Consider the following 22612-nt stretch of genomic DNA (forward strand, 5'->3'; position numbering starts at 1 on the left):
CTGACCAGATATCCTAAGTTAATCCAATCCTATTTGCCAACACTTGGCCCATATCCCGATAAACCCTTCTTATTCATACACCCATCCAGATGCCTTTTAATTGACAGTTTTGCAGTAAATCTGACAGTGAAGCTGTGATGATGAAAAAATTTGATCAAACTTGTAATAAAAGCCACCTCCATGTAAAAGCAGCTTGTTATTTCTCATTTAGGTTTAAGAGCAAAATAGGTACCCTTGCTGATGATAACAATTACCATTGCTCTACTATATCTTGTAGATAACCAGCACTTTCCAAATTCAGTTTTGTCAAGATTTGTCAGCAGATCAGTCGATTCTCCTTTTTAAATAATTACTGTCAATTGTTTCAAGTGCTCCTTCCATGTATCATTGTAGAGCAGCACATCATCAACAGTTAGGAATATGGGTTGCCACTTCACTCATGAATCTCTTAAAAAGTGCCTGTCATATTTTTGGAAGCTGAAGAGCATCACTCGTATTGGAAAAGACTATTTTCTGTGAAAAAGGTTGACATTTCTTTCCTGGCTTGATATGTTAAAAGAAACTGCTAATATCCTTTATAAAAACGTGTTTTGGAGAGAAATCTTGCATTGCCATCTCTATCAATCCAAATCAATTCCCACCTTGGGCAACTAGCTGAGTGGAGTTTGCACATTCTCCCTGTGTCTGTATGGGTTTCCTCCGGGTGCTCCGGTTTCCTCCCACATTCCAAAACATGTGCAGATTAGATGACTTGGCCATAATAAATTGCCAATAATGTTAGGTGCATTAATCAGGTGTAAATGTAGGGAAAATGAGTCTGGGTGGGTTACTCTTCGGAGGGTCAGTGTGGACTTGTTGGGCCGAAGGGCCTGTTTCCACACTGTAGGGAATCCAATCTAAATAAGGATTTGAATCTGCATGTATTACTGGATTGACTTGTATCTAGTCTGTGCAGAAATTGGTTTGATTTGATTTTGATTTATTGTAGTCACTGCCTAATGATATGGACCAGGCCAGGACCCCCTCAAAACATTTTAAGAAGTTAGCCAGACCCTAACTTTTTTCGTTGTTTCAGGCAGATGTGAGGTGGATATCCCAGGAGTCGTGCAGCTGGTTAAACCACTTGGCTTTAAGTAAAACAATTTATTACAGACTACTGAATGAAACACGAACAAAAGAGAACACAATATAGAATAACAATCTATCTGAAAATCCAGTCGACTCTATCAAAACATAATGATGCTGTTCGAATTTCCTGAAACATCCCCATAAAAACGCCCCTTGGTGCAAAAGGTAAATTCAAACCCTGGTTCTTACAGGAGAAGATGTTAGAGAGAGCGTTTGAGGCTGAGGAGTGACCTTATAGAGGTTTATAAAATTATGAGGGTCATGGATAAGGTAAATAGACAAAGTCATCTCCCTGGGGTGGGGGAGTGCAGAGCTAGAGGGCATAGGAATAGGGTGAGAGGGGAAAGATATAAAAGACACCTAAGGGCCAACTTTTTCACACAGAGGATGGTACGTTTATGGAATGAGCTGCCAGAGGAAGTGGTGGAGGCTGGTGCCATGCAACATTTAAAAGGCATTTGGATGGGTATATGAATAGGAAGGTTTGAAGGGATATGGGCTGGGTGTTTGCAGGTGGGACTAGATTGGGTTGGGATATCTGGTCGGCATGGTCGGGTTGGACCGAAGGATCTGTTTTCGTGCTGTACATCTCTATGACTCTATGACTCTAAATATTGTAATTGTACCAGCCTCCACTACTTCCTCTGGCAGCTCATTCATGCATGCACCAACCTCTGCATGAAAAGGTTGTCCCTTAGGTCCATTTTTAAATCTTTTCCCTCTCACCCTAAACCTATGCCCTCTAGTTCTGTACTCTCCCACCCCAGGGAATGATCTTGTCTATTTATCCTGTCCATGCCCCTCATGAGTTTATAAACCCTCAGCCTCCAACGCTCCAGGGAAGAAAGCCCCAGCCTATTCAGCCTCTCTCTATACCTCAAACAGTCCTATCCTGGCAACATCTGCTGTTGCCCATCTAGGGCCTCAGTTTAATTGGTATGCAAATTTAAAGCACAAAATAAGTGCCATAACCTTTGTATATATTATGCAATGTATATGTTGCCAACCACTACCAGTTTATGGCTGAAGATTTGCTGCAACTAAATGATTCTGGGTAATCCAAGATGGAGGACGGGAAAAATTTCTAGCTGTAACAGCTGCTCCTTTTTTGAGGTATTTTAGGTGCTGGAGGTGATTTCCTGGAATTCCACGAGCAGCAATGACTGTTTCACATGCTGTTGCATTGTTTTGGAACTTGGGGAAAAAAAGTCAAAACAACAGCAGCTTTAAAAGGGAAAGGAACAGACAAAGGAAGCACATGGTGAGGTCATTGCAGGGGAGAGAGAGAGAAACTGCACAGTTACTGCTTTTGCTGTTTGAATTCATGTATTATTGGACATCAGAGTGCATTTGGGAAAATTAACGAACAGTGAAATTCGCAACTGATCTTGGAGGAACTGTTGGGCGAAGTTCACAGCACAGAATCAGATAAGTTAATCGTTGTTTATGTGTGGCCTACAGAGGATCTGCAGTAGTGAGTAGAGTTGGTTCTTTCTTGATTATAAGTTTTTGGAGCTATGTCTTTTGATTAAACTTAAAATATAAGTCATAACTATTAATTTAACCTGGGGCAGTATTTGTAGAGGAATAAGATGGTGTTATTTTCTGGGTCTGTAGATTGTGAAGGAGCAAAAATAGCCTTTGCTGTGATATGAACTTCTTGTCAGATGTGGGAGTTTAAAGAGAGTTTAGGGGTTATTGCGAATTATATCTGCCATAAATACTGTTAGCTGCGAATCTTATCAGATCGAATGGATTGGTTGGAGAGACAGTTAGAAGCGATGAGGAATTTGCAACAGCAACAGTATGTGATGGATGGCAGTTATAGGAGGGGGGAAGTCTCAGATACAGTCACATAGATGGGTTAACTCCAGGAAAGGTAAGAGAGGTAGGTAGCTAGTGCAGGAGTCTTTTGTGGATATACCCATTTCAAACAGGTATGCAGTTTTGGAAAATGTAGGGGGTGATGGAATCTCAGGGGAATGTAGCATGAACAGCCAAGTTTCTGGTATTGAGACTGGCTCTAATGCAATGAGATGTATGTCAGGTTACAAGAGATCAATTGTGTTAGGGGATTCTGTAGTCCGAGATACAGACAGACGTTTCTGTGGCCAGTAGCGAAAAAGCAGAATGGTCTGTTGCTTTCCTGGTGCCAGGATCAAGGATGTCTCAGAGAGGGTGCAGAATGTTCTCACGGGAGAGAGGGGCCAGCAAGAGGTAATTGTCCACATTGGAACCAATGACAAAGGAAGGGAAAAGGTTGAGATTCTGAAGGGAGATTACAGAGTGTTAGGCAGAAATTTCGTAATATCTGGATTACTCCCGGTGCTACGAGCTAGTGAGGGCAGGAATAGGAAGATAGAGCAGATGAATGCATGGCTGAGGAGCTGGTATATGGAAGAAGGATTCACATTTTTGGATCATTGGAATCCCTTTTGGGATAGAAGTGACTTGTAGAAGAAGGACAGATTGCACCTAAATTGGAAGGGGACTAACATACTGGCAAGGAAATTTGCTAGAGCTGTTCGTGAGGATTTAAACTAGTAAGGTGGAGGGGTGGACCCAGGGAGATAGTGAGGAAAGAGATCAATCTGAGACTGGTACAGTTGAGAACAGAAGCGAGTCAAACAGTCAGGGCAGGCAGGGACAAGGCAGGGACAATAAATTAAACTTCATTGATTTCAATGCAAGGGGCCTAACAGGGAAGGCAGATGAACTCAGGGCATGGTTAGGAACATGGGACTGGGATATCATAGCAATTATAGAAACATGGCTCAGGGATGGGCAGGGAAGTTATTTGGGTGGAACTGAGATATAAGAAAGGGATGATCACCTTATTGGGATTGTATTATAAGCCCCCTAATAGTCAGAGGAAAATTGAGAAACAAACTTGTAAGGAGATCTCAGCTATCTGTAAGAATAATAGGGTGGTTATGGTAGGGGATGTAAACTTTCCAAACATAGACTGGGACTGCCATAGTGTTAAGGGTTTAGATGGAGAGGAATTTGTTGAATGTGTACAAGACAATTTTCTGATTCAGTATGTGGATGTGCCTACTAGAGAAGGTGCAAAACTTGTCCTACTCTTGGGAAATAAGGCAGGGCAGGTGACTGAGGTGTCAGTGGGGAGCACTTTGGAGCCAGCGACCATAATTCTATTAGATTTAAAATAGTGATGGAAAAGGATAGACCAGATCTAAAAGTTGAAGTTCTAAATTGGAAAAAGGCCAATATTGACGATATTAGGCAAGAACTTTCGAAAGCTGTTTGGGGGCAGATCTTCGCAGGTATAGGGACGGCTGGAAAATGGGAAGCCTTCAGAAATGAGATAACAAGAATCCAGTTTGGGTGAAAGGAAAGGCTGGTAGGTATAGGGAATGTTGGATGACTAATGAAATTGAGGGTTTGGTTAAAAAAAAGAAGGAAGCATATGTAAGGTTTGACAGGATAGATCGAGTGAATCCTTGGAAGAGTATAAAGGCAGTAGGAGTACACGAATGAGGGAAATCAAGAGGGCAAAAAAGGGGACATGAGATAGCTTTGGCAAATAGAATTAAGGGGAATCCAAAGGGATTTTACAAATAGATTAAGGACAAAAGGGTAACGAGGGAGAGATAGGGGCCCTCAAAGATCAGCAAGGTGGCTTTTTGTGTGGAGCTGCAGAAAATGGGGGAGATACTAAATGAGTATTTAGCTTCAGTATTTACTGTGGAAAAGGATATGGAAGATATAGACTGTTGAGAAATAAATGGTGACATCTTGCAAAATGTCCATATTACAGAGGAGGAAGTGCTGGATGTCTTGAAATGGGTAAAGGTGGATAAATCCCCAGAACCTGATCAGGTGTACCCTGGAACTCTGTTGGGAAGCTAGAGAAGTGATTGCTGGGTCTCTTACTGAGATACTTGTATCATTGATAGTCACAGGTAAGGTGCCAGAAGACTGGAGGTTAGCTAATGTGGTGCCACTGTTTAAGAAGGGTGGTAAGGACAAGCCAGGGAACTATAGACCAGTGAGCCTGACCTCAATGGTGGGCAAGTTGTTAGAGTGAATCCTGAGAGACAGGATGTGCATGTATTTGGAAAGGCAAGGACTGATTAGGGATACTCAACATAGCTTTGTGCGTGGGAAACCATGTCTCACAAACTTGATTGAGTTTTTTGAGGAAGTAACAAAGAGGATTGATGAGGGAAGAGTGGTAGATGTGATCTATATGGACTTCAGTAAGGTGTTTGACACGGTTGCCCATGGGAGACTGATTAGCAAGGTTAGATCTCACGGAATACAGGGAGAACTAGCCATTTGGATACAGAACTGGCTCAAAAGTAGAAGACAGAGGGTGGTGGTGGAGGGTTGTTTGTCAGACTGGAGGCCTGTGACCAGTGGAGTGCCACAAGGATTGGTGCTGGGCCGTCTACTTTTTGTCATTTATATAAATGATTTGGAGGCGAGCATAAGATGTACAGTTAGTAAGTTTGCAGATGACACCAAAATTGGAGGTGTAGTAGACAGCGAAGAGGGTTACCTCAGGTTACAACAGGATCTTCACCAGATGGGCCAATGGGCTGAGAAGTGGCAGATGGAGTTTAATTCCGATAAATGCGGGGTGCTGCATTTTGGGAAAGCAAATCTGAGCAGGACTTATACACTTAATGGTAAGTCCGAGGGTAAGAGACCTTGGAGTGCAAGTTCATAACTCCTTGAAAGTGGAGTCACAGGTAGATAGGATAGTGAAAAAGGTGTTTGGTATGCTCTCCTTTATTGGTCAGAGTATTGAGTACAGGAGTTGGGAGGTCATGTTGCAGCTGTACAGGACATTGGTTAGGCCACTGTTGGAATATTGCATGCAATTCTGGTCTCCTTCCTATCAGAAAGATGTTGTGAAACTTGAAAGGGTTCAGGAAAGATTTACAAGGATGTTGCCAGGGTTGGAGGATTTGAGCAGGAGGGAGAGGCTGAACAGGCTGGGGCTGTTTTCCCTGGAGCGTCAGAGGCTGTGGGGTGACCTTATAGAGGTTTACAAAGTCATGAGGGCCATGGATAGGGTATGTAGGCAAAGTCTTTTCCCTGGGGTGGGGGAGTCCAGAACTAGAGGGCACAGGTTTAGGGTGAGAGGGGAAAGATATAAAAGAGACCTAAGAGCAACGTTTTCACACAGAGGGTAGTACATGTATGGAATGAGCTGCCAGAGGAAATGATGGATGCTGGTACAATTGCAACATTTAAGAGGCATTTGGTTGGGTATATGAATGGGTAGGGTTTGGAGGGATATGGGCTAGGTGCTGGCAGGTGGGACTAGATTGGGTTGGGATATCTGGTCGGCATGGACGGATTTGACTGAAGGGTCTGTTTCCATGCTGTGCATCTCTATGACTCCATGACTCAAACACTATCTACAGTGCTGGCGGCATCTTGGATCCATGTTTAATGTGACGAGTAAATGGTTTAGAAGAGGTTTGTGGAATTTCTTTTTCACCCAATGTATGATTGAAACAAATGGGACACATTGTCTGAGAGGGTGATAGAGACATTTACTCTTGCAACATTTAAGGAGCATGTGGTTGAGCACTTAAAGTGCCAGGACATAATAGGGCTCTGCACAAAGTGCACATAAATAGCATTAGTGTAGTTCGATGTTTATTGCTTGATGTAGACATGGTGGGCCAAAGGGCCTGTTTCTATGCTGTTTGACTCTCTGACTCTAGGTTTTGATAGAGCTTTTTTCTGTTAATAGACATATCCTTAATTTTAATCATATTACAAAGGTGGGTATCGCAGTCATCATTAAATTCTACAGAAAGCTATGGGACAGAGAGACTGTGGAGTTCTCAATCACAAATCGAATAGAGCTAGCTCTGAATTGCGCAGATAATTTGGAGGCAAATTGAATTTTAGCCTTCATTTCGAAAGGAATTGAGTTTAAAAATGGGGAAATTTCACTAAAGCTATACAAGGCACTAGTCAGAACACAACTGAGGTACTGTGAACAGTTTGAATTGAATTGAATTGAATTTATTGTCACATTTTGGGCCCCTTACCTAAGGAAGATTATACTGGTATTGGAGATAGTCCAGATAAAGTTCAATAGGCTGAATCAAGTATGGATGGATCATCTTCTGAGCAGAGATGAGTAGATTGGACCTGTATCATTGGAATTTAGAAGAATGAGGGCTGACCTTATTGAATTACACAATGTTCTGACAGGACTTGACAGGACAGATGTGGAAAGGTTGTTTTCCCTTGTGAGAGAGTCTCGGAAGAGAAGGCATTACTTCAGAATATGGAGCTGCACATTTCAGACGAAGATGAAGAGGATTTTCTTTCCTCAGAAAGTTGTGAATCAGTGCAATTCTTTACTAGAGAGGGCTGTTGATAGTGGGCTGTTGAGAGTGGGCTATGACGCATATACAAGGATAGGCAGACTTTTAATCAGTAGGGTAATCAAGGGTTATAGAGGAAAGGCAGGTAACTGGGGCTGAGGATTATCATATCAGCCATGATCTCATTGAATGTAGAGAAGCAGGAGGCTGGAAGAACACAGCTAGCCAGGCAGCATCAGGAGGTGGGCAAGTTGACGTTTCGGATGTAACCTGAAGAAGCGTTACTCCCGAAACATCGACATAAAACTTACAACAGACCGGATAACCAGTCTTTACTACCTTTCTCTCTTATGGGTTAATGTGACTAAAATGAATATGCTACTGCATCTGTTAAACTTGTTCCAGATGTTATCCATATATCTTCAAAATTATTTTTCAAGAACAGCCATAAATTAATCTTTATTCATGCATTATAGTAAATCAGCCCAACTTAAATTGACAAAACTACGGATAGATAAGAACATTTTCTAGATTATATTTTTGTTTTTTTTATTTCAGTGCGGCATATGGTATATGTCAATCAATATATGCAGGTATTTGCTATCTGTCAGAGGATAGAGGTGGGGAAGTATGTATCAGTAGAAATTGTACCACCCAATTTCTGCTTGGATGTGTTTTATCCTATTGTTGATCTGAGCATTTCTTATTTTGTTTCTTGCATCAATGTCATGACTTTGACAGAATTATCATCTCCAAATGCTTCTCCACTTTGGTCCATCTATATGAAATTGAATTGATTGTACAATATAATTCAATTATGGTATAAAAATATTCCATTATCTATTTAATGGTAACCAAAACACCATCTACAATGGCTTCTGCTTCTACTCCAGCACTGCTGTCTTTGGTGTCCTACAAGAATCTACTCTTGAGCTCCTGCTTTGTGATATCATCTGAAAGCATAGCATCGAGCTCCATTAACTTGCCGATGATATCCACTTCTACCACGAGGTCTTTCAACCCATCCACTGTCTTCAACTTGTAAGACTGCTTGCTTAACGTCCGTGCTGAATCACATGAGTTTCTTCTGACTAGACACTGGGGACACTGAAAATAAAAATAACTTGCATTTATGTGTTCTGCATATGCCAGCTCACCATGCTATTTGAACTGATGCTCATGTTGCAAGTTGCTGCCACTGTCTTCTAAATATAGGACTATAACATCTGCCAGGTCTTGGCGAAAGTGGGTACTGCAGATGCTGGAGATTAGAGTCAAGATTAGAGTAGTGCTGGAAAAGCACAGCAGGTCAGGCAGCTTTTGAGGATGTTTCAGGCAAAAGCCCTTCATCAGCACTACTCTCATCTGGTCTAGCCTGGGAGAGGAATACCATTTCTTGGTTGAACTAGAAGAGTCTGTTATAGTTAACAAGATATACTGCAATTACCAGCATCCAGAGGAGAATAGTCCCAGGAACGAAAATTGAACCACCTGATGGCGAGCAGGCATGGAGACAGTCTGTGACAGAACAACTTTAGCGGAATTTTCAAGGCCAGATCATGAAAAGTGAACGATTCGAATCTTTTATGAAATTTTGGTGATCCACATTTTCATTGGTGCCTCGTGCTGGAGCAGTGTTGAGAAATCTTCTGGAACTTTCTTGATTGCATTTGCTTTTTGATATACTCCGTGCGGTGTTTTGCCATTGTTTGTTTGTTGCTAGTATTTAAGTTCAGGATGTTAGAATATGACTCCTTTACGCAATCTTTTTTGTCAACAATGTTTGCATTCTTGTTTGAGTGTGCTTTGTCTAGTTGTTGCTAGGGCTTCCTTTCTAATAATTTTGGATACTAGAATTTTTTTTAATGAAAGGACATTGGAATTTTTTAATAAGACATTGTTGGTAGTCACGTATCTTGTGATATCTGCTTGTTAGCTGGAATCCAGCTACTTGGGTTTATGATTGCCAGTTATCAGTTTCTGCTTTAGGCACTGATGAGAGTGGAAGATTGCTGAAAGGAATACACTTCCCAGCCTAGCTGTCTGGTTGCTGGAGAAGAATGCTTGTTGTGGGTCCAGCTTGGGAACCTACAATCCAGTCCAATTGCTCTCAGATGAGAAGCTTCTGAACAATTTCATTAATATGTTCCGAATGGCTGCATCTGAAGAAGTCCCCAGGGATACTGCATATGTTCAGCAACACCTATCTTTGTGTTTTAAAATCTGCAGACCAACTGAGCAATTCATAGCTTCTCTTTCTTACCTTGATGAACTAAGAATTATTGGTCAAAATTATTTGTTTTTCTCTGCAGGTCCATAAACATTTTATGTCCCATTACGTGTGTACATGTGTTTATACGTGCATTTTTGATTATTTAGAAAGGTAAGTATTTATATTTATATTACAAAATGAATGTCTTAGCTAGTTTTGCATCTGGCTGATAAAATGTTCCTGTTCAGATTTGCCATTTTTCTACCTGGGTATATAAATTGAGAATTTATAAATTCTGTATCCTATGATTCAACTTCACTAGCTACCTGATGAAGGAAAAATGCTCTGAAAGATTGTACTTACAAATAAACTTGTTGGACTACAACCTGCTGTTGTGTGATTTTTAACCTTCATCAGATGTTAGTGAGAGAGGAAGACCTTAGTCACAGAATTTATAAGGAAAAGATCAAAGAGTCATTCAATTCATACGAACAAATTGAATACAGATAAGGTAGCTTTTAAATCTTTAATCAGTTAGAATGGAGGTGCAGATTTTGATCTATTAATATGCAAATCCCAGATTTTTTTTCAAGTCACTGCCCTGAGACAACTTAAGGTGTTATCAATATAAAGGAAGTGACCCCTCTTGTCAGACGATGTATTTTAGACATGAGGTGTTGTTTGAAGTCTGTCTTGTGTCTTTTATTTCCAAAGTAGGAGTTTATAAAATGCCACATTGACTGACTATTTACAAATTGCATGCATTTTGAACAAAATAGAATGTATCTGTAAACACAAATCTGCAAATGCAAATTCACCTCACAGATTTATGTGTGTGTGTGTGAGAGAGAGAGACAGAGAGTGTTTATAATGTGATGGAGTCACCTACAGTGTGACATGAACCCAAGATCCTGGTTGAGGCCATCCTCATCGGTACTGAACTTGGCTATCGGCTTCTGCTTGGCGACTGTGCGTTGTTGCATTTCCTGAAGTCTGACTTGGAGGACAGTCACCCGAAGATCCAAAGCCGAATGTTCCTGACCGCTGAAGTATTCCCCACTGGGAGGGAACACCCCTTCTGGCGATTGTTGTGCGGTGTTCATTCATCTTTGTCGTAGCGTCTACTTGGTCTCAACAATATACCGTGCCTTGGGCATCGTTGCCTGCAGTGAATGACATAGATAACGTTGGCCGAGACACATGAGTACCTGACGTGGTCATGGTGGGTGGCGTCCCCTCGTGTAATGGTAGTATCCATGTTGAGACTCTGACACATCTTGCAGCGGCTGTCCTGACAGGGTTGTATGGTGTTATGGTCGGTGTTGTCCTGAAGGCTGGGCAGTTTGCTGCGAACAATGGTCTGTTTAAGATTTGGCGGTTGTTTAAAGACAAGAAGTGGAGGCATAGGGAAGAGCTCGGTGAGGTGTTCATTGATAATATGTTGCAGGTTGTGAATTACCCCTGGGAATTACTGGACTGTGACGGATACCCTGTCTGTCTCCTGAGGAGGTAATTACAGTTTCTCGTTGTGGCACATCGGAACTGGCGAGCGTTGAGTTGAGCATCGTACCCTGTGCTTATGAGGTAATCTTTCAACAACTTCAGGTATCTGTCGCGTTCCTTGTCATCTGAACAGATCCTGTATGTGTATAAGTGTTGTCCATAGGGAATCGCTGTTTTAATATGTTTCGGGTGGAAGCTAGAGAACTATAGCATTATGAGGTATCTGTAGACTTGCAGTAGAATGAGGTATAGAGGTGTCCATCATGAATAGAGACATATGTGTCTAAAGAATAGTCCATGGTTATTCTCTTGGTGGGATGAAACTTGTTGTTATCACTGTACAGTTGTTTCAGTGATTCCTTGCCATGAGTCCAAAGGAAGAAAATGTTGCCTATGTACCTGGTGTACAGCATTGGTCAGAGGTCCTGTGCAACAAAGAAGTCTTGTTTGAACTTGTGCATGAAAATGTTGGCATATTGGGGTGCAAGTTCTGTCAGCATGGCTGTTTCTGTGTCTGGGTGAAGAATTGGTTGTGAAAGGTGAAGGCATTATGGTGGAGGATGAAGCAGATGAGTTGTGGGATGGTGCCCAGAGATTGGCAGTTGTTAGTGTTGAATACTGAGGCTGTTGCCGCGATGCTGTCATCATGGGGGATGATGATGTCGAGTGCTGAAACGTCCATTGTGGTGAGGAATGTTCCTGATTTGACTGCTCTGTGGGTGCTGATTTTCTGTAAGAAATCTGTAAAGTCATGACAGAACCTGGGGGTCCCCTGTATAATGGTTTTCAGGATACCCTCAACTTAGTTAGAGAGGTTCTTACACAGGGTCCCATTGCCTGATACAATGGGACATCTGGATGTGTTGGCTTTGTGTATCCTTGGAAGGCAAGGAAGTCCCCTACCCATGAGGTACATGGGATGAGAGTGCTTAGGGTACTCTGAAGGACTATTCATCAGTCTATTGAATTCACGGGTATATTCATTAGTCAGATCAGCAGGTGGTTGCCTGTTTTGTTCCTGTTTGTCCATATGTCAGTACACTTCCTTGCAGGAGTCTATTCTATTCTGTATGACAATGGCTCTTGCTATGTCTGCTGGTTTGATGACAATGTTGCGATGAGGCTTGAGAGCATGAATGATGTTGTGTTGTGCTCGGGTGATATTCTGCGCTACCTTGTGAGTGCGGCTGATGGACCTGGTGTTCATGCATTTCCGGACAGTTTACACATACATGTCAATCCCAGGGCAATGACCCTCCGGATAGGTCCAATTCAACTCCTTCTTCAGCCGCTCCACCCCATTGACTGTTCCGGTTCATTGGTTGTCCCATTGTTGCTGTTAACATCTTGGAAAATTCCTGGCGCCTCATTCATCTGATGAATTCCTCTGTGTCGGCCACCAGACCAAAGGGGTCCATTTTGTTGGTGAAGCAGAAATTGAACCCTCGGCTGAGAACTTCGATTTGTCCAGTTGAAGAGTGTGATCTGATGAGTTGGTGATCGATTTCACTGTTGCGGTACTGTGGTGCTAGGGGAGGCTTGACTACTGCAGGAGGTGATGTTAAGTTTCTCCAAATTCTTGTTCTTAAGTGTGCATATAGGTGATGTAGTTCCATTGCCTGATCTGCTTGGCAGCGTCTCATAACTATACTGTTGTATCTTGAGGGTAAACTGAGAATATGGACTCGATGTCGATTTCTAGGGTACTGTGCCTGCTGTAGAGTTGGTGTACTAGATGATTGAAGAGTTTATGAGAAGTGTGATGGCAAAGTCTCTCATCATACTCTGTATATTCTACGTCGACTTGAGTGCGTTCATGATCTGTAGTCCTTTTGGGACCTTTTCTGCTTTCTTGCATTTCTGCAAAAACTTGATGTCAACCGGGTGCTCCGCTTTCCTCCCACAGGCCAAAGATGTGCAGGGTCAGGTGATTTGGCCATGCTAAATTGCCCGTATTGTTAGGTAAGGGGTAAATGTAGGGGTATGGGTGGGTTTCGCTTCGGCGGGTCTGTGTGGACTTGTTGGGCCGAAGGGCCTGTTTCCACACTGTAATGTAATCTAAAAAATCTAATCTAATATGTGCAATCTTCTTGGAGATACTCTTCACTTTGACCCGGCGATTGGTTGTATCATAGAACATAGAAGTGTACAGCACAGGACAGGCCCATCAGCCCTCGACGTTGTGTCAACCTTTTATACTACTCTAAGATCAAATTAACCAACATACCCTTCATTTTATTATCATTTGTATGCCTATTGAAGAGTCGTTTAAATGTTCCGAATGTATCTGCCTCTACTACCAGCGCTAGCAGTGCATTCCACGCACCCACCACTCTGTGTAAAAAACTTCCTTCTGACATCTCCCCAAACCCTCCTCCAATCTCCTTAAAATTATGGCCCTCCTGATATCACTGGGAAAAAGTCTCTGGTTATCCACTCTATCAATGCCTCGCATCAACTTGTACACCTCTATCGAAACACCCCTCATCCTTCTTCGCTCCAATGAGAAAAGCCCTAGCTCCCTAAACCTTACTTCATAAGACATGTCTTCTAGTCCAGGTAGCATTTTGGTAAATCTCCTCTGTACCCTCTCTAAAGCTTCTACATCCTTTCTAAAATGAGGCAACCAGAACTGAACACAATATTCCAATTGTGGTCTAAGCAGGCTTTATAGAGCTGCAGCATAACCTCGCGGCTCTTAAACTCAATCCCTCTGCTAATGAAAGCCAACACACCATATGCCTTCTTAATAACCCTATTAACTTGGATGGCAACTTCGAGGGATCTATGGATGTAGACCCCAAGATCTCTCTGTTCCTCCATACTGTCAAGAATCCTGCCTTTAACCTTGTAATCTGCATTCAAATTTGATCATCCAAAATGAGTCATTTCCCACTTTTCCAGTTTGAACTTCATCTGTCAATTCCCAGTCCAGTTCTGCATCCTGTCAATGTCCTGGTGTAAACTACATCAGCCCTCCACACTATCTACCATTCCAACAACCTCCATGTCATCGGCAAACTTACTAACCCACTCTTCCACTTCTTCATCCAAGTCATTTATAAAAATCACAATCAGCAGAGATCCCAGAACAGATCCCTAAGGAATACCACTGGTCACCAAGCTCCAGGCTGAATACTTTCAATCTACTACCACTCCCTGACTTCTATGGGTCAGCCAATTCTGTAGCCGGACAGCCAAACTTTCCAATATCCCATGCCTCCTTACTTTCTGAATGAGCCTACTATGGGGAACCCTACTAAACGCCTTGCTAAAATCCATATACACCACATCCGCTGCTCAACCTTCATCAATGTATTTTGTTATATCCTCAAAGAGTTCAACAAGGCTTGTGTAGCATGACCTGCCCCTGACAAAGCCATGCTGACTATTTCTAATCAAACTAAGCTTTTCCAAATAATCATTAATCCTGTCTCTCAGAATCCTCTCCAATAATTTGCCCACCACCGATGTAAGACTTACTTTTCTATAATTCCCAAGGCTATCCCAATTCCCTTTCTTGAACAAGGGAATAACATTTGCTACCCTCCAATCATCTGTCACTACTCCAGTGAATAAGAATCATCACCAAAGGCACAGCAACCTCTTCCCTCACTTCTCATAATAATCTTGGGTAAATCTCGTCTGGCCCATGGAATTTATCTATCCTCATGTGTTTCAAAATTTCCAGCACATCCTCCTTCATAACATCAACCATATCATCCTGTTTCAACACTGTCCTCACAAATGACAAGGTCCTTCTCAGTAGCGAATACTGAAGCAAAGTATTCAGTAAGGACCTCCCCTACTTCCTTTGACTCCAGGCACAAGTTCCCTCCACTATCCCTGATCGGCCATCCTCTTGTTCCTCACATAAGTGTAGAATGACTTGGAGTTTTCCTTAATCCTACCCACCAAGACTTTTTTTATGTCCCCTACTAGCTCTCCAAAGTTCATCTTTCAGTTCCTTCCTGGCCACCTAATAACTCTCTTGAGTCCTGTCTGATCCCTGTTTCTTCAACCTTAAGTAAGCTTCCTTCTTCCTCTTGACTAGATGTTCCACATCTTTTGTCATCCAAGGTTCCTTCACCCTACCAACCCTTCCTTGCCTCAGTGGGACAACCCTACCCAACACTTGCAGCAAGTGTGCTCCCATAACAACCTCCACATTTCTGTCGTGCATTTCCCTGAGAATATATTTTCTCAATTTATGCTCCACTATTCCTGCCTAATAGCATTGTAATTCCCCCTCCCCCAATTAAATTTTTTCCCACACCGCCTGCTTCTATCCTACTTCATGACTATACTAAAGGTCAGGGAGTTGTGATCAATATCACTGAAATGCTCTCTCACTGAGAGATCTGACACCTGACCTGGATCGTTGTCAAGCACCAAATCCAATATGGCCTCCCCTCTAGTCGGCCTATCTACATATTGACTAGGAGAAAGTGAGGACTGCAGATGTTGGAAGTCATAGTCGAAAAGTGTGGTGCTGGAAAAGCACAGCAGGTCAGGCATCGTCCGAAGACCAGGAGAATTGATGTGTCGGGCATAAGCCCTTCACCAGGAATCTGGGGAGGGGGAAGGGAGCTGAGTGATCAACAGAAGGATGAGGGTGGGGCTGGTGGAAAGGCAGCTGGGAAGGAGATAAGTAGATGGAGATGGAAGGTGATGGTGATAGGTCTGATGGGAAGGTGGAGCAGATAGGTGGGAAGGGAGATGGACAGGTAGGACAGTTCAAAAGGGGGGAGATTAGGAAACTGGTGAAATCGATGTTAATGCTGTGTGGTTGGAGGGTCCCAAGGTGGAAGATGAGGTGTTCTTCCTCCCGGCATTGGGTGGCTTGGATTTGGCGGTGGAGGAGGCCTAGGACTTGAATGCCCTCAGTGGACTGGGAGGGGGATTGAAGCAGTTGGCCACAGGTCAGTGGGGTTATTAGGTGCATGTGTCCCAGATTGGTGTATGTGTGTAGGCATACTGAGTGAGGAATCCTTCCTGGATACATCTGATAAAGTCTGCTTCATCCAAACTATTTGCACTCAGGAGATTCCAATCAATATTAGGGAAGTTAAATCACCCCTGACAACAACCCTGTTACTTCTACACCTTACCAAATCTACCTCTCAATCTGCCCCGCCATGTCTCTTGCTATGGGGGTTGTGGGGGTGGGGGGTGTAGGTCTACAGAAAACTCCCAATAAAGTGACTGCTCCTTCCCTGTGTCTGACTTCTACCCATACTGACACTGTAGACAAACTCTCCTCAACAACCTCCTTTTCTATAGCTGTGATGCTATCCCTGATTAGTAATGCCACTCCTCCACCTCTTTTACCTCCCTCAATATTCCTTTTGAAACATCTAAACTCCGGAATATCTAAAAGCTATGCCTGCCTCTGGTGAATCCAAGTCACCGTAATGGCCACAACATCGGAGGTCCAAGTACTGATCCAAGTTCTAACTTCATCACCCTTATTCCTGACACTTGCTGCGTTAAAATAGATACACTTCAACCCATCACACTGACTGCAACTTTGACCTATTAACTGTCTATCCTTCCTCTCAGACTCTGTGCACACTTTATATGCCTGTTCACCACCTACTCCATCCACTGACCAGTAGCTCAGCTTCTGATTCCCCTTCCAAACTAGTTCAAACCCTCCCGAAGAGCTCTAGCAAACCTCTCATGCAGGATATTGGTGCCCCTCCAGTTCGGGTGCAACCTGTCCTTCTTATACAGGTCCCACCTTCCCCAGAAGGTATCCCAATAATCCACATATCTGAAGCCCTACCTCCTACACCAGCTCTGCAGCCACATGTTCAGCTGCACTCACTCTCTGTTCCTAGCCTCACTAGCCCGTGGCACCGGTAGCAATTCTGAGATTATCACTCTGCTTGTCCTACCTTTTAGTTTCCAACCTAATTCTCTATATTAACTTTTCAGGTCCTTATCCCTATTTCTAGCTAGGTCATTGGTATCAATGTGTACCACGACTTCTGGAAGCTCACCGTCCCGCTTAGGAATCCTGTAGACTTGATCCAAGACATCCCTGACCCTCGCACCTGGGAGGCAACATACCATCCAGGAGTCTTATTTGTGACCACAGAATCTCCTGACTGTTCCTCTAACCATTGAATCTCTGATCATTATCGTTCTCCTATTCTTTCCCCTTCCCTTCTGAGCCACAGAGCCAGGCTTAGTACCAGATATGGAGGTGCTGGTGTTTCACTGGGTTGGACAGGTGAAAAATCACATGACACCAGGTTAAGGTCCAATGGGTTTACTTGAAAACACTAGCTTTCGAACACTGCTCCTTCATCAGGTGTTAGTGAGACAGGAAGACCTTAGACACAGTATTCAAAATTAGATTAGGTTAGATTAGATTTATTCGATTTTTTTATTAGATTAGATTACTTACAGTGTGGAAACAGGCCCTTCGGCCCAACAAGTCCACACCGACCCGCCGAAGCGCAACCTACCCAGACCCATTCCCCTACATTTACCCCATCACCTAACACTACGGGCAATTTAGCATGGCCAATTCACCTGACCTGCGAATAAATGAATGCAACAATCGCCAGAAAGTGATGTTCCCTCCCATTGGGGGAGCAATTCAGTGGTCAGGGAGATTCGGTCTCAGATCTTCAGGTAAACATCCTCCAAGATGGACTTTGGGTTACACAACAATGCAGAGTCATCGAGCAGAGGCTGAAAGCCAAGTTCAGCACCCATGAGGATGACCTCAACTGTAATCTTGGGTTCATGTCATACCACAGGTGACCCCACCACACTATACATACGTGCATGCGCGCATGCACACACACTCACATGCACACCTTCTCAGATCCATAGACTCTCTCACACTCGCTCTCTCTTAAACACACACACACACACACACACACACACAATCTCCAACCCCCCTTCACACGCATACACTCAGGCACGTACATATAAATCTATGGGGTGAATTTGCATTTGCTGATTTTTGTTTGCAGATACATTCTATTTTGCTCAAAAAGCACACAACTTGCAGACAGTCAGTCAATGTGCAATTTTATAAAGTCTTACTTTGGAAATAAAAAAAACAGAGTTAGACTCTAAATAAGACATCATGCTTAAAATAAGCTGTCAGATCAGATGTGTAACCCCCGGTATATTGATAAGATCTTAAGTTGTTTCAGGGCAGTAAGTTGAAAGAAATTGTGGGATTTGCATATTAATCAATTGAAACCTGCACTTCCATTCTAATTGATTAAAGATTTAAGAGTCATATCATGTGTGTTCAATTCATTTGCATGAGTTGTACGACCCTTTGATCTTTTCCTTTTCAATTCTGTGTCAATGATCTTCCTCTCTCACTAACACCTGATGAAGGAACAATGCTCTGAAAGTTAGTGTTTTCAAATAAAGTCATTTGACTATATTTGGTGTAGTGTGATTTTTGATCAGCCCAACACCAGCACCTCCACATCAATTGCTCAATATATCACATCAGTTGTATGACAATATGATCTTTTGCTATAAATTCTGTGTCCTACGATCCTGCCCCACTAGTTACCTGACAAAGGAGCAGTACTCCAAAAGCTAGCACTTCCAAATAAACCTGTTGGGCTATAACCTGATTTCTACCACCATACTTCAGGCAGGACAGGGCATCACTGCCCTGGGAAGTGATCTGGTGGAAAGCCCTTTGCTTGACCACTTTAAGGCAGGAGACGCACATGAACTGGCGAGCTATATATTCAGGGTGGTCGAGTGGGGGAGTGGCATCCTGCCCATTTTATACCCTCTGTGACCACACTGAGAACAAAAGCTGACAGATTCCTTCCTCTGGTCTTTTTGGAGTTGTAATCCACACAGCATTCAAAGAGCTAATGACAAAGTCAGAATAAGCAAATACATAAGCAGAAGCTGCAAAATATCACAAAGTCGGGAGCTGCCAATATCATACAAAAAAAAACTATTTCAATAGAATGAAATACATTTAGGTTTGGTGTTAATACACTCAACTCTTATTTTCATATGTACTGGTCTTCATTAGAGAGGTTGAATGGATGTGAGCTGATGGATCTGCAGACCGTCGAGTGTAGTGGTGTGTTGCAAATCGAAGAACAGTATCAATGTTTGAATGCTTCCTATCCATTAGGAAGCAATGCGGGGTTCTTTCAACTACCCAGAAATCTGCTGATATCATGCTGTCTCAGTGACTACAGAAGCAACAGGGATTACAAGACATCAAACTGAAATCCTTTATCCTATATTCTGTGTGAAAAAACAAGAAACTAGGTTCCCTTTGAAGTACTAATTGACTGTCTGTATCAATCAACAGCTAAGCCCTTTCCTGCATGCACTCGAGTCTCCACAGTAACTGAGCTGTGATCCCTCAGTGCCCATCCAATGCAATACATTCAATGGCATTATTCTGCAGTGTAACACTGTTTTCACTGCAGTCTTCTCAGCTTTCTTAAATGCTTAAAACCGCGATAAAGTTTTAAATGCTACAAGTTGATGATGACTTGGAGAAGAAATTTGCTTGAGAAGAAATTCAATGCTGATAAAAACACATCTAACTTTTTTCTCCGTACTGCAAATTTCTAAAACTTGCAGATTAATCATGACAATGTACGTTTTTTTATGTGTTATGACATTATTCCAGTATCATCTCTTCAAGCTTTCATTTATTCCTTTGAAATCGATTATTCTTGGTTTTAAAGGATCCTGTTAGGATTGAGAAAATTTTTGACAAACACTATCAGCAATAATTTATATTTGTTTATAGCCTTTAATGCTATAAAGTGGCCCATTATTCTTCACAGGAGGGTCATTGAACAAAATTTAACACTGGCCAAATAAAGAGCTGTGATCCCAAATTCTCCAATGACATGGGCACTGGATAAACTTGGGAGAAGATAGGCCAAATGAGAAACTAGATAATTGAAGTTGAGGAAAGAAAGTCTGATTTTCTCCTTAAAGTTTCACAACTACTTGAGAATATTGTTTGTAGATATCATTATTGGCATCTCATTATTAGCAAACCATGCTTCACTTGTATGCAACCACCTGCACATTCTATCCACAAAATTAGCAAAGTGTCATCCTCACTTCATCATAGCACATCTTAGATTCACTTATAACTCTACACCCCACATCCTCCTCCCAACCATAGCATAAATACTGCCCCCTTCACACTTCACTTCAGCTCGAATGAAGAGTCATCTAGACTCAGAACGTTAGCTCGCTCTGCCTCCATAGATGTCATCCAACCCACTGTGATCTCCAGCATTTGTTGTTTCCACTGATAATAAAATTCAGAGCTTCAACACTGCACTTTTGAGATCACCAAGCCTTAAGTTGTAATGTTGGTCCCCAGTTGCTTTATGCACATGATCACACACCCTCTTCATGCATCAGAACAGGGTACATCTCAGGGTCCTTAATTTGACATGACTCACTTTGAGCTCACTTGGATCCTCACAGCATCTGTGCCTTGTTCAAATGAAAAGCCAGTTTCTTGCCAAGTCTGAATGTCAAGGGAGAAGACAAGTTGGTGACAGCACTGTGCCATTTCATCAGGAATGTTGAAAGCTTCAGACCTGAAACATCGGCTCCCCTGCTCCTCTGATGTTAATTGACACATTGTGCTTTTTCCAGCTCCAGACTTTATTGACAATGTCACAGCTACAGCATGTGTCAGCAATGTACATGGCAAACAAATTCCATTTATTTTCCAACCAAACATACATGTCTGAGTGTCTAGGTGGAGTAATCCTTAGTCTTGTCCAGGGGAACCATGGACAATCAGGGAGTACTGCCACTGTTAGTCAAAGGCTTTGTTTAATCTCAGTTCAAAGGCTTTGCCACAGTCCGTTCTGCAGGTTGAGTGCAACCAATGCAGGGAATATTGTTAAGCAATTGGAGAGCCGGCACGGTGGCTCAGTGGTTAGCACTGCTGCCTCACAGCTCCAGGGTCCCAGGTTTGATTCCAGCCTTGGGACACTGTCTGTGTGGAGTTTGTACATTCTCCCTGTGTCTGCGTGGGTGTCCTCCGGGTGCTCCAGTTTCCTTCCATAGTCCAAAGAGGTGCAGGTCAAGTGAATTGGCCAGGCTAAATTGCCCATTGTGTGAGGTGCATTAGTCAGAGGGAAATGGGTTTGGGTGGGTTACTCTTCGGAGGGTCGGTGTGGACTGGTTGGGCTGAAGGATCTGTTTCCACGCTGTAGGGAATCTAATCTAAATCGATTAGGGTGTTGGTTTGTCCTCAGTTTGTCCCAAGTCAGTGAATGGGAAGAGCAGAGGGCAAGGAAGGAAAGTAGTTTGGGGCGGTTGGAATGAATGGGTGGATAAGAGATATTGAAGGAAGCTGTGCATTTAACAGTGAGAATGACTGACCATGAGCTTTGGTGGGAAGTGCGTATGGTAGCAATGTTAGACTGTGAGGTAGGAGAGAGATTGTAGTGGCACTTACCACAGTGGAACATGAAAGGTTAAATTTCTTGTTTCATTAATGCAAATTCATCCTTTTTCATTTTTTCCCTTTTTAATCAAGGAACGGCTTCAAAAGGGCACAACAGATAGAAAAGACATTGAAAGCTTAAGGTCTAGGGTTCTTGTGGTGCACTGGTAGCGTCTCTACCTCTGAGGGCAGAGGCCTAGGTTTCAAGTGCCACCTGCCCAGAGCTGTGTAATAATGTCTCTGATTAGAAAATATTGAGAGCTTAAGGCCTAGGCAGCTGAAGGTACAGGTGTGATTGGCCATAAGGGATGCACACAAAATAGGAGGTAAATTGAGTCTGCAGCATTCATAGCCAATTGCAGTCATACTCATTAACTTTCTTCCACAATACTGGTATAAAATTGGAATTCTGTACCTCCATATGGTAGAATTGAAGTAAAAACACAGTTAAAGAATCTGTCTCGTTTCATTGTCATTTGGGAGTTTCAGGATTTTAATCTTGGTCCTATGATTGCAACCCTTACTGATGTCAAAGTACCCCATGCAGCCTCTTTCCTATCTAATATACTTCATCATCAAACGTGCATTGGCAGACATGTTACATTTACAAATTTCAATACTGTGCTGCAGAGCTATTTTTGTGGGGATTCTTTATTCAGCATTAGTGGAGCAGATCAGCATGTTGTTGCATTGTCTAAATGGAAGACTGCTGAACTGCATTGGCTTGAGGTTAACTTATTAAAAATCATACAACACCAGGTTATAGTCCAACAGGTTTAATTGGAAGCACACTAACTTATTGAAAAGATGCTGCCTATTTTATTGGCTCCATATGAGCAAGATAACTGTAGTATCTGTAAGGTGTACATCATTCTTCCAATGTTCCCTCACAGCAAATACATTCAGAGTTGGAAAAACACAATGGTCTTGATCACATTGTTATGAAATATATTACAAAAGCAGTAACATAATGTTTACATCATGCATTTATTGTCTAAG

General features: G+C 42.5%; 2 long non-coding RNA genes across 1 annotated transcript in view; one reads left to right on the forward strand and one right to left on the reverse strand.

Annotated features, from left to right (window-relative positions):
* LOC148149741 (uncharacterized) overlaps nt 1-22612 on the forward strand; it is a 461686-nt gene that overhangs the window by 321627 nt on the left and 117447 nt on the right.
* The window catches only part of LOC148149742 (uncharacterized), a 79481-nt gene that overhangs the window by 32214 nt on the left and 24655 nt on the right, over nt 1-22612 (reverse strand). The window lies entirely within an intron of this gene.

Source organism: Chiloscyllium plagiosum, unplaced genomic scaffold, assembly GCF_037043375.1.
Source record: "Chiloscyllium plagiosum isolate Xiang-an unplaced genomic scaffold, Cpla_swu_hap1 HiC_scaffold_6, whole genome shotgun sequence".
NCBI lineage: Eukaryota > Metazoa > Chordata > Chondrichthyes > Orectolobiformes > Hemiscylliidae > Chiloscyllium > Chiloscyllium plagiosum.